Source organism: Garra rufa, chromosome 16 (assembly GCF_049309525.1).
Source record: "Garra rufa chromosome 16, GarRuf1.0, whole genome shotgun sequence".
NCBI classification, from domain to species: domain Eukaryota; kingdom Metazoa; phylum Chordata; class Actinopteri; order Cypriniformes; family Cyprinidae; genus Garra; species Garra rufa.
The window spans coordinates 31,628,693-31,644,936 of record NC_133376.1 but is presented as its reverse complement, the minus strand read 5'-3'; positions in this window follow the sequence as shown (position 1 = coordinate 31,644,936).

Here is a 16,244-nt window from a genome sequence, read left to right as displayed (position 1 = left end):
TAAATGGTGAACTTGAATTAAATCAGGAACCTTTCAGTTACACTACCAGCCCTGAGACGCCACCACAAAAAAATCAAATGCGTTCTAGTAATCATGCAAGCAGATGGCAAAAACACTGCCTGCATCTTGATTTTTAATAAGCATTTTTGTTTGAATAAGTGCTGTGAGTGAGGTGTCAGATGTGAGCGCTCTCTGTGTGTCTTTAAGCATTTCAGTTTGTGTTTAGATATGCAGGAGAAATAGTCACGTGAAGAGCACATTTTTGTGGCACCCTTATCTGTTAACTGGCACCACACTGCTCGACGCGCACAAGAAGCAGAGAAAATAAGATGTGACGCAACATCCGTCTAGCACATATGCACTCGTTGCTTCAAAAAAAAAATTGGGCATGCATGCAAGATGTGTCATCATTGTGTGTGCTGTAACAGAAAGCCTGTATATGTTTGTTCTGTACATATCTGTAGGTTATCATTCAGCCATTGCTATGATATTAGGATTACTCCACATTCATTTTGCCATACTGATGTTAGTTAATTGTTCATCTAAATGAAAATCGATTATTAACATCCCTGAAAATTCCCATTCCTATCACTTGTGATAATGTGACAAGCAGACATGACATTTGGCCACACAGAAGCAAAGCCTGCCAAGTCTAGGCATTCAGAGCAGAAGCATTGTGTTCACGCAAAGATATTTCAGCCAAACGGATTCTGGATACAACTTCTGACAAAATCTGTATCTGCAAATTGTTCCATGATTATTGTGTAAAACAAGTGTTTGTCTAAAATGCTGTGACAGAAAACACTCCTTCACATCTAAATTTGGTCAGTCCATATAAAAAAAGTTATAAGTTGGGTTTTATACATCATTACTTAGTAGAAGTGTGTGATATACCAGTAGACATAAATTGGTAGAAATTTGTCAACCGGTAGAGATTTTGGACTATTGTCTCTATCGCGGTTACACGCTCACATGACGTTGCTGTGCTATGTGGTCACGAACACTTATCGTTTCCACACGTTTTAAGCATTGCAGTTTAAAAACAAGTCATTTTGGGCATTAAAATACAATCAGCAGTAAAAAGGTATTTTTGCCACTTTATAGGCTTTGAACGTTAAATAAACACACTTGTACGTGTCAAAATGCCCGTCTTTACAAGTATCCTCATAAACACAGTAATTTAGGACTTAAAAGCTGAGAAATAAATAAAACGTGTAACATTATATTGGATCCGGGCAGCTCTTAAAGTGACAGCAGTCTAATATTCCCGCTGTCTGTCATTCATGTTAATCAAACAATAAAAGAGAGAAAATCTCTTACTGCTCTTGATTAAATCACTTTTGTAACTTTAATAAGAAGAAATATACAGTATATTTAATTTACTCAAGGAAGAATATGAGTTGTTTTTATAGATTTGATTACTTTGTATAAAGTATGTAGCATTTCTTATTTATTTGTTCGACTGTAGTTTTTTTTGTAATTAGTATCTTATTCCTATTTAATCACTGACTGTTTACTTGTCTTTAGTTTGTTTAGGCTAGTATTATTTTTTTTTGTGATACTGACACTGGCGACAAGAATTATGCAATTTCTATGGCATCGAAAAAATACCTAGCAAAAATAACTATATTGTGATATATATCTTTACTACGAAATTAAATTACTCATATTGTGATATAACATTTTGGTCATATCGCTCACCCCTATTACTCAGTATTACTCTCAAAATAAATATTTTGACTTTACTGCAGTGACGACATAAAAAACAATTATTTACTTTGGGAAACAACATGTTGTCCTATATGACAATAACTAAATAATATTAAATTTGTTCTTACAAAAAATGAGAAAAAAACTGTTCTGATTCAGCTAATTCTGTTGCTATTATATATACAGTAGTGGCCAAAATTATTAGAACAGTAGTATTTCCGACAGACAAAAAATGGTTTTAAGTCAATCTTTTGCTATAGTGTGTCAGTAAGAAATATCAGTTTATATCTCCAAACATTCATTTCGCCATTAATTGTAATAATCCAGTACGATTTTTGTTTGTACAAGGAGTCTGACAAAAGCCAGTTAGATCTGATTTCATCATCATCCAGTGTTTCTGAAATGTCATGAAGAAACTGATACAGATTAAATCCAGAAGAACTGTGGCAACATCTCCAAGACGTTTCAAGAAACCTACCTGCAAAGCTACCTAAAAAACTATGCGCAAGTGCACCTAGGGCAAAAGCTGCTTTAAACGCAAAGAATGGTCACATCAAATGTTGATTTCATTTCATTTATAGAAGTTAATTGATTACATTATTTTTGACAGCATCCTCATTTTACAGCATTTTTACCCAAGTGCCTAAAACTTTTAACAGTACTGTAGCTTTGCAGGTAGGTCTCTTGAAGCATCTTGGAGACGTTGCCACAGTTCTTCTGGATTTAGTCTGTCTCAGTTTGTTCCGTTTCTTCATGTCATTCAAAACAGATTGGATGAGGATGAGATCAGATCTCTGTGTGGAGCACTGGCTGTTGTTAGATTCACTGGATAATTGCAATTAATGGCAAAATGAATGTTTAGAAATGTAAACTGATATTTCCTACTGACACACTACAGTAAAAGATAGAAATAACAGACTTTAAAACATTTTTAGCTGGTTTATACTAGTGTTTTAATATGTTTGGCCACCACTGTATGTTGTCTTACCTGGTACTTGGTACACTTATCATCAAATTGCACCGGATGTGTAAATTACCATCAGACATTTCTATGTCAAACATAAAGAACAACAGAAACATCAGGGAGTGCAGCAAGTTCAAGGAATGCAAAAACCTTCTTTACATATGTCATACATGAAACATCACAACAAACTGAGTTCAATGAGAAACAGACCTGCTTTTGGAGGAGAGGCGCATTAAAGCAGAAACGGCACTGGCTATATCATCCTTTACCTCTCAGAGCCGGAGGAGGTTCTGATGTAACAGCTGGAAAATCTTGGCCGGGGATGCTTCATTCATGCGATAAGGCTCACATACTGACTGCCTTTGTGAATTCTACACAGCTTATAAACGCATTAGTACATGGAGATGGAGATGTCACAGACCACAAGAGATGGTTTTTGGGAGGGGGCCAGACTGCTATAATTTGCCAGCTCGGATTTGATGAACCCCATTAAACTATAATAGCTGATTTTCTAAATCGCTGCCAACGCTGCTCTCTTTAACAAGCTTCTGAGGATGTTTGCCTATATCCATCCTATTAACCGCCCCACTCTTCCTGATGTCTTAATGCAGGTCAGCTCCTCTGGGTGTTAGAGAGAGAGAAATGGATAGAAAAAGAAAGAGCGGGAGAGCTTTCTGTTCTCTTTTTCTTATCTTTTAGCACAGCCAGCTGAGCCCGCCTCAGACGCTGCCGCTCAACAACCAGCCAGGCCTTCTTGGCACAGCCTGTATGTACCATAGAGAAACCACCATGCAGAGAAACAGCCCCACCACAGACTAAATCTCAGCACATCTGGAGCAAACCTGTTGTCTTGCGGATCACAGGGACCCGTATCGTGCCATGCACACGCGGAATAGCGCGAGGAAGTCAAGATGTGCAGCGATGCTGACAGATATGCAAATCCATGTGCACTGTCCCTCCCTCATCTCTCCCCCGAGGAATAAATCTGCATTTCATCACGGTTCCTTTAGGTTGTAAATGCATTAAATATTCAGCATATATATTACAAATGCAGCTGAGCTTAGAGAAGATATGTAAAACTTCACCTCCACGTTGAATCAAAACAGGCGCCTTATCAGCTAATTATTTTTCACTGGATTGTTTATTAAACATGAACCCGAAGACCTTCCTTTCTGCTGTTTTGGAGTGTGTGGTGACGGCAGGCAGGGTCTGGGTCTGGTCGAGACAGCCTGTAAACAGAGACAAGGGAAGTATAAAGAAGAAACGGGCAGAGTGGTGCTGAGGACCTTCACCACTCGTCTTGGTCTGGAGAGCCTGCTGTGTGGATTACAGCATGCAATAGACAGCAACATGACAAGAGCAATGCGCCAGGAACATGAAACAGGAATGGAATGTACACAGAAAATAATAAGGGTTGTACTGAAATGTAGATGACACCCTCATTATCAAAGGTCAAGTCAAGTGTAAACAATATCACACAGTGTTAAAACTTTACTATTAAGAGGGCAAGATTTCCACTTTCAATTTTACACTTTTAAACTGAAAGAATTAAAGTAACTTCCTATAAAAACCACGTTGTCTTGAATGTAAAATACTTGAATTTATCCAATTACTTTAATCAATATTTTAAACTGTTGTCAATAACAATAGACCGTTTAAAATTGTAAATTAAAATTGTAATTATTTAAACCCTTGCTGATTTTGTATGTTTACCAACTGACAAAGAAATTATGAGTCTATAATTTTAATGGTAGGTTTATTTGAACAGTGAGAGAAAGAATAACAACACAAAAATCCAGAAAAACACTTTTTAAAAAAAGTTATAAATTGATTTGCATTTTAATGAGTAAAATAAGTATTTGATCCCCTATAAATCAGCAAGATTTATTGTCTTTTATACAGGTAACGAGCTGAGATTAGGCGCACTTCCTTTAAGAGAGTGCTCCTAATCTCATTTTGTTACCTGTATAAAAGACCCCTGTCCACAGAAGCAATCAATCAATCAGACTCCAAACTCTCCACCATGGCCAAGACCAAAGAGCTGTCCAAGAATGTCAGGGACAAGATTGTAGACCTACAAAAGGCTGAAATGGGCTACAAGGCAATTGCCAAGCAGCTCGTTGAGAAGGTGACAACAGTTGGTGCGATTATTCGCAAATGGAAGAAACACAAAGTCAATCTCCTTCGGTCTTGGGCTCCATGCATGATCTCACCTCGTGGAGTTTCAATGATCATGAGAACGGTGAGGAATCAGCCCAGAACTACACAGGAGGATTTTGTCAATGATCTCAAGGCAGCTGGGATCAAAGTCACCAAGAAAACAATTGGTAACACACTACGCCATGAAGCGTCCACAAGGTCCCCCTGCTCAAGAAAGCACATGTACAGGCCCGTCTGAAGTTTGCCAATGAACATCTAGACCAAAATCGAGCTCTTTGGCATTAACTAACTCACTGTGTTTGAGGGATTAGGAATGCTGCCTATGACCCCAAGAACACCATCCCCACTGTCAAACATGGAGGTGGAAACATTATGCTTAGGGGGTGTTTTTCTGCTAAGGGGACAGGACAACTGCACCGCATCAAATGGACGATGGACAGGGCCATGTACCATCCAATCTTGGGTGAGAACCTCCTTCCCTCATTGAAAATGGGTCGTGGATGGGTATTCCAGCATGACAATGACCCAAAACACACGGCCAAGGCAACAAAGGAGTGGCTCAAGAAGAAGCACATTAAGGTCCTGGAGTGGCCTATTCCATAGAAAATCTGTGGAGGGAGCTGAACGTTCGAGTTGCCAAACATCAGCCTCGAAACCTTAATGACATGGAGAGGATCTGCAAAGAGGAGTGGGACAAAATCCCTCCTGAGATGAGTGCAAACCTGGTGGCCAACTACAAGAAATTTCTGACCTCTGTGATTGCCAACAAGGGTTTTGCCACCAAATACTAAGTTGTGTTTTGCGAAGGGTTCAAATACTTATTTCACTCATTAAAGTGCAAATCAAGTTATAACTTTTTTGAAATGCGTTTTTCTGGATTTCTGGATTTTTGTTGTTATTTTGTCTCTCACTGTTCAAATAAACCTACTATTAAAATTATAGACTGATCATTTCTTTGTCAGTGGGTAAATGGACAAAATCAGCAGGGGATCAAATAATTTTTTCCCTCACTGTAATGTAAAAAACAGGAGCTCATAAGGCTGCAATATTATGACAAAAATTATTGTTTGTCAAAGTTTACCCACTGAAAAAGAAATTATCAGTCTATAATTTTAAAAGTAGGTTTATTTGAACAGTGAAACAATTTTACATTGTAATAATATATATTTTTAATGTATTGAGACTTGGTGAGCAAAAAAGACTTCTTCTCAAATTCTTCTCTTCAACTTCAAACTTTTGAACAATAGTGTGAGAAGGATAAATTGTCAAATTCTGTTTTCATATTATTTAATATCATAAATCAAAAAAAAAATTCAATATAAATTTATTAATTTTACCATTTGAAGACCAGAAACAATAGTTTGTGTTATCAGTGCAAAGTCATCACAAAATAGCAATTCATGCTGATATTGTTTTCAAACTTCCCTTTTAAGGCACATTTACTTATATTGCAGAAATATATATTTATTGCCTTGTAGATAGCGGTAGTGACCTGTAGTGGTCAAAGTCTGAAGTTGAATTTGAGAAGAAGTCTTTTTTGCTCACTAAGTCTGAATAATACATAAAAATAAAATATTGTTACAATGTAAAATTGTCAAGTGCTTTCTGTTTTATTATATTTTAAAATGTAATTTATTTCTGTGATGAATTTTCAGCATCATTAATACAGCCTTCAAGTGACATCCTTCGGAAATCATTCTAATATGCTGATTTGCTGCACAAGAAACATTTCTTATTATTATGAATGTTCTGCTTCAGAGTTTTCTAGGAACCATGACAAATGCAAATCTTTGGTAACATTTCTGTCACTTTTGACCCTAAACTTTTGAACGGTAGTGTATATTCTCTCTTTCAGTGAAAATAGTGCTGTTTTTCATTATTAAAACTACTTTGAGGCATATAATTAGAATCCCATTTTCTTTGCCTGGATAAGAGTCTTGGCTAAGATACAAGTAAACAGCAAAAAAAGTTAGCTCTCTGTAAACAGTTTAATGTGATGTTTAGCCAGGATCCACAGAAAGCAAGTGAATCTTCCAACCACTTCCACATGTTTGAGTATGCTGCAATTATTTTATCATAATAAACAGTTGGCATTTGATCCAGCACCATTAAGCAGCAGAGATTATAAAAGCATGATCACACATGATTACCACTGCGGTTGTTGCCATGACTACAGTTTGGCTGAGTGATGCAGTGACCCCAGCTCCCCTGGCTAGCTACTGGTCGGAGCCCTGAACATGAACCACCAGAGCCACTCAGACAGTCAAGACATCTCTGACAAACAAACAAGTCAATCGTAAGTAGCCAGACAACATCTGCTGCAAAACAATTTGCTGCTTTGCCTGCCTGGAGATTTTCGACTTTAAACGCGCCCCATTTGACACAGTCCATTTCTTCTAGTCAACATGATAAACCAACATGAGTGTAACTGCAACACAGCGATAAAATCGATTCTAAACTCTTACAAGTGAGCAACAATCATCACGGAATGACTAAGACACACTGTACAGAATGCTGCAATAGCTGGGACAAAAACATAAACAGATTTAGTTGTCTGAAGCGTATGAAATCAAAACACTTGAGACCCAAGGTCTTGTTTATACCGGTTATATTTGGCCAGAGTTTTAAACAGTGTTGTGAACTTAATGTGGCGATGCTACAAACCTACCCACATTTTTCAGTAGCGTGACAGTAGCTCGGTTATTTTCAAAATAACAGCGTGTTTTTAACAATAATAAGCTATTTTATGTAACAAGTTGCGCAAACAAACGTACTTACCTAAACGGTTCTCTTCCTTTCTCACAGGTGACTTCCGAAAGTCCGATTGATTGTAGTGAATCGGTTCATCCAAATCGGCCCCACCCTCACAAATGTAGCGTTGGATACTTAGGAAAGTCTCGTTCATTCTAATGAATCGATTCACCCTAAATGATCTTATCGAATATGTACTATTAGGGTGCGATTTGCAGGGCGCATTTGGGGGATTTTGGTCTATGCATCCCTGCCTCTGCTGAATTATTTAATCCCGCTGCTAGTGCCGTTCTGAATCAAATGATTCGCCATACGCACTTTGAATTCCCGTTTGAATCACATGATTTGCTATAGGCGCTTTGAATTCCCGTTTGAATCACATGATTTGCTATAGGCGCTTTGAATTCCCGTTTGAATCACATGATTTGCTATAGGCGCTTTGAATTCCCGTTTGAATCACATGATTCGCCATACGCACTTTGAATTCCCGTTTGAATCAAATGATTCGCTATAGGCGTTTTGAATTCCCGTTTGAATCAAATGATTCGCTATAGGCGCTTTGAATTCCCGTTTGAATCAAATGATTCGCTATAGGCGCTTTGAATTCCCATTTGAATCAAATGATTTGCTATAGGCGCTTTGAATTCCCGTTTGAATCACATGATTCGCTATAGGCGCTTTGAATTCCCGTTTGAATCAAATGATTCGCTAAAGGCGCTTTGAATTCCCGTTTGAATCAAATGATTTGCTATAGGCTCTTTGAATTCCCATTTGAATCAAATGATTCGCCATACGCACTTTGAATTCCCGTTTGAATCAAATGATTTGCTATAGGCACTTTGAATTCCCATTTGAATCAAATGATTTGCTATAGGCTCTTTGAATTCCCGTTTGAATCAAATGATTCGCTATAGGCGCTTTGAATTCCCGTTTGAATCAAATGATTTGCTATAGGCGCTTTGAATTCCCGTTTGAATCAAATGATTCGCTATAGGCGCTTTGAATTCCCGTTTGAATCAAATGATTCGCCATAAGCGCTTTGAATTCCCATTTGAATCAAATGATTTGCTATAGGCGCTTTGAATTCCCATTTGAATCAAATGATTTGCTATAGGCGCTTTGAATTCCTGTTTGAATCAAATGATTCGCCACACGCTTTGAAAATGATTTGCCATACGCGCTTTGAATTCCCGTTTGAATCAAATGATTTGCTATAGGTGCTTTGAAGTCCTGTTTGAATCAAATGATTCACCATACGCACTTTGAATTCCCGTTTGAATCAAATGATTCGCCATACACACTTTGAATTCCTGTTTGAATCAAATGATTCACCATACGCACTTTGAATTCCCGTTTGAATCAAATGATTTGCTATAGGCGCTTTGAATTCCTGTTTGAATCAAATGATTCACCATACGCACTTTGAATTCCCGTTTGAATCAAATGATTTGCTATAGGCGCTTTGAATTCCTGTTTGAATCAAATGATTCACTATACGCACTTTGAATTCCCGTTTGAATCAAATGATTCGCCATACGCACTTTGAATTCCTGTTTGAATCAAATGATTCACCATACGCGCTTTGAATTCCCGTTTGAATCAAATGATTCGCCATACGCACTTTGAATTCCTGTTTGAATCAAATGATTCACCATACGTGCTTTGAATTCCCGTTTGAATCAAATGATTCGCCATACGCACTTTGAATTCCTGTTTGAATCAAATGATTCACCATACGCACTTTGAATTCCCGTTTGAATCAAATGATTCACCATACGCACTTTGAATTCCCGTTTGAATCAAATGATTCACCATACGTGCTTTGAATTCCCGTTTGAATCAAATGATTCGCCATACGCACTTTGAATTCCCGTTTGAATCAAATGATTCACCATACGCACTTTGAGGTTCCGCTCTGAATTAAATGATTCACGATTCAATTGGAGCGCTTCGAAACAGTGAATCATTTTGCGACGCAGGGGTTTACTAATTCGGAGTTTCAAAAATCTCTGTTGATACTGTGTTCTTTACTCGCTTTCTCTATATAATTTATTCGTAGTTTGAAATGAAATCATTATTAATAAGCCTTGTTTTTATGAAATTGTGATCACATTAGACAAAGTTTCCGTCTTATTAAAAACATTTCATGACATGACACTCATTATCTGGTACTTGTCTAAAAGACAGGTATATAATATAAGTTGTTAACAGATTACACAAACATTAGGTTACTTAGGCTATAGCTTTACTGGAGTTTGGTCAACCTCTGCTATGGAGAGAGAAAAAAGTTTTCAAAAGCATCCCCTCTCTACGGTGGCCGAGAGAGCTCAATGCGCTGCAACTTAAGAAAACACATGCAAACAAAAAAAAATTACAACAAATTAAGAAAACATCTTCATCAGTTTGACAACACAGGCGCTGCAAATCCATGCAAGGCAAACACAAATACAGAAACGCGCTGCAAACACACAAAAGCGCTGCAAACACAGGAAAGCGCTGCAAATAGCACGGACCACAACGGAAATGTTTCAGGGGGACATCAAAAAGTGACGAACCCATCTGGGACCTGATTATTGGAGCAGAGGTGTTATCGGTGAACTAAACGGTGATAAAGATGAACTATCACCTTTTAGTTCACTCACAACACCTCTGCTCTGACCAACAGCCAATGAACAAATAACGAAGTAAATGTAATTCGTTACTACCCAACTCTGATTTTTTTCCCAGCCCTAATATATACATATGAATTTGAATATATATATATATATATATATATATATATATATATAATACGCCAGCATTGCACATGCGCTGCTCAGAAGTTATAAACGCGGACGCGCCATGGAAAGAGGTAAACAAAGCACTGGTCACAAATTAGAAGTTCAAAACGAGGATTTGTAATGAAAAATGTCAGAGAATTTTGACTGTTTTTCCTTTGCTAAAGTAAGGAAACTTTACTTCCTTAGCTTCTGTAAACAAACATTGGTTTTCACGAAACTCACAGGCGCATGCGCAACGCCAACGAGTTGCTTCCGTGTACAACTGTTAGCGCAAAAAAAAAAAAAGACTGTTAGCGCAAGCTAGATTAAAGTGATTATTACATTTTAGATATGGATATTTTTCTTACAAAAAAAAAACGCATTTATCCCCTTTATTACTTCAAATTATGAATTAACATTAGTTCCCACAACTGATCAAGCTCTGCATAAGAATGGAACCATAGAGGCTCAATACTCTCTCCTCACATGCTCTCACAGAGTTTAAACGTTATGAATGTTCTGTGAAGCCCATTTTCTCTTATAAACAGGAAATGATATCACTGTATAATATCCCACATATTCTCAAACTACCTATTTCTCTGTACACTCTTTTATAGAGTCTTGGTCCCTAGTGGACTTCAGAAGTAGCACCCTTGCACACTCCTTCCACATTTACCCTGCGGGAGAAAGTGTGTGATGTTTATGTAGTTGCCATGACGAGAGATGTCCTTTAGAGTGAGACTGAGGAGGTGTTTAATGATCTCCACCACCCTCAGGTTTAGACAACCATTATAGCATCAGTCTCAAACATACACAAGCGCTTCTCTCTTCTCCGCAGGATAACCGATGAACGCTGGCTGAGGACCAAAGAGGGATTTTTTTTCAGCCCCAATACCACCCAGAAGCCTAATACCGTCCTGATGATTACTACTAGAGCTGTTGACAAAGAGATGATGTTCTCATGCATATGAAATATCTCATCTATACATATCAGACCGGTCGCATTATTTAGGTTACCTTTATTTGTCGTCTCGAGAGACGCGCATTCTCAAACTCGGATATCAGATTCATGAGAAAACCAAACACAGCGTGCAAAGAAAACAAGCGCTCCTGAGAGATATCCATATGCGTAAACAAATTACATTCATCCTACATGGAAATGAAACAATGAGCTTCTATTGCTTGGAATTCAACTTTCATCATCACGCCCATCAATCATCAAATACGCTCATATTCGAGTCACACTGCACTACTCAAGTGCGTTTAACAAGGTTAATGTCTTTGGCTTACAGTAAAACATATGGGAAGTGTTTGTGCAGTTTAAAAACGGCAATTAACATTGTTTATGTCACAATTCCACATGCAAGTAATTCCCATAAAGCATGCTGTGAATCAACTCCATGACGACTTTAACAATGGCAAAATAATATCTCTTCGCAAATGCTCACATGCAAACAATTAAACACATTCAAAAGCGCTTCAATTTGTATTAAAAGAGTTCGGCGAGTTGCTTCGCGAAACGCGCACCAACGCGATGCCATTTCGAAGAGGCTCCGAGCACGTTTGGCTTTTGCTCTAGCGGCTCCGTAGCACATTTGTCTTCATCTGAGGCAGCTGCTGAGCTGCGTCTGGCGGACAGCTCCTATTCGTTCGGTTTGATGATTAAATAGATTTTGATTTGGCATGCTGCTGTGTAAACTTCCTGTGTGGCTAACCCTCAGGTCTGGCCTCGCCTCTGGGCCCCCCAAGAGTCCCGAGCGTCATTTCTGTTACCATCCGTCCAAATTACCAGAGTTCAAAAATGCCTGTTTAACCCCCTCGTTTCTGGGTGTTCCTCCAGGTCGTTCCTCTGTTTTTCACACCAGCCGGATTCCAGACTTTGTGAATATTAAACAGCACCGACTGCGGGAATGGCTCCCAAATGGGCAGCAGATGTTGTTCGAAAGCGAGGTGAGATTGTTTTGTCTTCAAACGGAGTTTGGATATTGCTAGTTGACAACACTTCACAGCAAGTAACCACTAAACCACAGTTTCCACCAAAACATAACGGTTACAGATGACTTTGACCTCATCAAACTCTTTTATCGCATATTTACAAACCATATGGCTATTGGATAAACCTCAGAGGTTGAGAGTAAGTATCTTTTCATCTGTTGGTAATCACTATAAGCTCCATATGTTGTTAAGGTTCCCTAGGAACATTATCCTCCAGATTTACTCTGATAAAAGGGGATATAATGCCTACCATAATCTCTTTAGTATACAAGATGTGTCTTATGTCTGGTAACATTATCTACAAAGAGCAGAGGGGTGCCAACTCATGCCAGCTTCAGCTGCCAAACTGAATACTAACACTCTAGTCAGTGCAAACTACAACTGCCTTCTGGTTACCTGCTCGACCTGACAGCTCTGAGCAGAACCAGACCAGTATATGGAGTAAGATGAATGAGTAACCAGTGGAAAATCATTTCAGAGTCTGTTTAAGATCCAGCAGCAGTCATACCTTCAGGCTAATGCTGTATCAAACTCAGCGAGACGAAAGAGAGGAAATAGCTTTGAAGGATGAAGTAAGAAGCATGCAAACCCATTTTTAGGGATTTATACAACTCATATCCTGCTTTTCACTCTGTATAAATACTAACAATTGCTGTGGGGATAAAAGCAGATGCTACAAACAGTTTATTTTAACATAATGCAGAATGAGAATGTTTTATGTACACTTTTAATGCATTTATATTCATTATAGAACAAAAGATTGATGAGACTGGCTAGAACTGCATGTGAAGTTAAAACATTGTCATTCCAAACCCGTAAGAACTTCATTCATCTTCAGAACACAAGTTAATGATATTTTTGATGAAATCTAAAAACTTTCTGACCCTGCATAGACAACAATGCAACTACCACGTTCAAGGCCCAGAAAGGTAGTAAAGACATTGGTGAAATAGTCTATATTTTCGCGAACGTGCATCGAAGACTGACACAGAAGAGAAGAAATTGTTGAATAAAGTCATTATTTTTGTTTTCTTTGCACACAAAAAGTCTTCTCATAGCTTTATAATATTATGTTTGAACCACAGATGTCACTTGGACTATTTTATCGATGTCCTTATTACCTTTCTGGGCCTTAAATGTGGTAGAACCAGTGCGGTCTATGCAGGGTCAGAAAGCTTTCAGATTTCATCAAAAATATTTTAATCTGTGTTCCGAACTAGTGTCTTACAGATTTTGAACGACATCTGGGTGAGTAAAATGGGCCTTTACTGACTTCAGATGGTTGTGACAGAATGAAAATACTGCCAATTTACACTTGAGAACCTGCCAAAGTCAGGTTTTAAATCAATCCTGTGATGTTGATTCATTAGCTACAAGAAAGCAGCACCTAAGAGTCACTTAGTGGAAAATCATTAAGGGATTAGTTGACTTGCAGAATAAAAAATTCAGTCGAAAAGAAATGAAGGTTTTTGAGGAAAACATTCCAGGATTTTTCTCTATAGTGGACTTCAATGGTGCCCAATGGATTGAAGGTCCAAACTGCACTTTCAATGCGGCTTTAAAGGGCTCTACATGATCCCAGCAGAGGAATAAGGGTCTTAACTATCAAAACTCTAGCGATTTTCAAAAAAAAAAAAAAAAAAATCTTTTTTTTAATGCTCATCTGTCCAAGTTCAAGAAGGTAGTGTAGGGTGAAAAACGTTCTCCTCCAACTTCAAAATCATCAAACATTGTTGTTTTAGCTTTTTTTTTTTTTTTTTTTTGTAAAGGGTGTGTTGTCCTTTAAGAGATTTAACTTTCAAATAGTTTCTTTTAATATTTTTTGGTACATTTTTCTCAAGTGGGAATGTGAAGTTATAATTACTTTTCCTTTATCTACCTCATTTGTAAACATGTTATTTGTTTTATGTGATGACATCACTTCCTGTGTGCTCCCAGTTATGCATGAAGGCAATGACACAGTCATAGTGTGCTCTAACAATCCATTGCATCCACTAAAAAGCATCATAGAGGCAATGCCGTAAGTTCATTGATTTGACATTAGACATGTTAAAGAGCATATATTAGTAATTATTTTGTTAAAAAATACGATGTTTGATAAATTGCTAAAACAGTTGTTTACCATTGTGTTCAAGCTTTCAGTGACGCTAGTAGCCATTGTAATTGCTACTTAAAGGAGAACAGTACTTTATGTTATAGACATGCATACAATGTAAGACACGGACACTGAATATTGCTGTATTGTTTTATTACCGTTTTCACCGCAAATGTTAATGAGGAAGAGTGACAGTAAATGATCAACCTTACTACGACTCTGTCTTCATTGGCTACGGTTTAACTTGGTGTTTAGTCAGAGTTCAACACTCTGCACGAGAACATTATAAAGGGTGTTTGACTTTTTTTGCATGCTCACTTGTAAACATTGGGTCGGTACTTCTGCCTACGTTACGTGTACGTGACTGTGTAATATTTGAGGATCGAACTAGTGCAAGACGAGCATTTGTGGTTAAAAATAAATAAATTTATATTTCTCTTGGAAAATGGCCGATCGTTTCGCTAGATAAGACCCTTATTCCTCAGCTGGGATCATGTAGAGCCCTTTGAAGCTGCATTGAAACTGAAATTTGGACCTTCAACCTGTTGATTTCCAATTGAAGTCCACTATATGGAGAAAAACCCTGGAATATTTTCCTCAAAAACCTACTGGAAAAAATAATGACATGAATATCTTGGATGACATGGAGGTGAGTAAATTGTCAGGAAATTTTTATTCTGGAAGAGAACTAATCCTTAAACCTACAACATCCTGGTTAAATACAAATGTCTCAATAACCATGGAAATATTCTTTGTCAAATGTGAACCAAAAAATATTTCGCACCTACAAGAATGAACATGAAAAAATAAAGACAACCTTGAGCTAGAATGATGTTATTTGGTGTTCTCAGTGTTAGTATGTAGGCAGCTCCATCATCCTAGTAGAGAGGGTAAAGGAGTGACGCCTTCTTTCTTCGGCTGGCAACATCTTGCCGATTCCTTGCAGCTGAGAGCGGCCCCTGTCATTTATTATTTGTTCAGTTCTTATTATGGAAATACTTTCTCAATTGACTCTCACTTTTGTATATTTTCACAGTCGTTATTTTCTTTCTTTACTCTCTCCCCCCTCCCTCTCTTTGTTTATTTGATGTAATAACATGCTCGGTCTCGTTTCTAGGCACAGCATACGTGAACCTTAAAAATTAGTTTTCGCTTTCAAAGGGACTTTGTTTATTTGTTCAGTCGGTCAGGTTGGGATAAAATGGCCAAGGGTGTCTATCAAGAGGTGACCGCTGAATTGAATCATAGGTGTTCCTCTCTAGTGAACATTACCTTGAATTCCTAACCCAATTTTTCATGACTAAAACAGCATGTTCTGTTTGGCTCAAATATCATAAGGTATTGCCAATGAGTACTTTATACAAGGTTGGACGTCCATTTTTCATGTGAAATTTCCTCAAACCATGTGTGGAAAGCTGCTTGCTTAGCAAATGACATTATTTGACTCTTTGAGTAAATCTTACAAAACCTGTCTTATTTTACACTGAAATCAAAAGAAAGACATTAGTTTTAGTACCAATATGATTTTTTTTTTCTCATTGTGACATGATTTTATATACAGTTGAGGTCAAACGTTTACATAAACCTTGCAGAATCTGCTAAATGTTTTACAAAAAAATAAGAGGGATCATACAAAATGCATGTTATTTTTTATTTAGTACTGACCTGAATAAGATATTTTACATAAAAGATGTTTACATATAGTCCACAAGAGAAAATAATTACCCCATTTAAAAGTTTACTTGTTTTGAGATCTATATTTTCACACTGAGGATAACTGAAGGACTCAAATGCAACTATTACAAAAGGT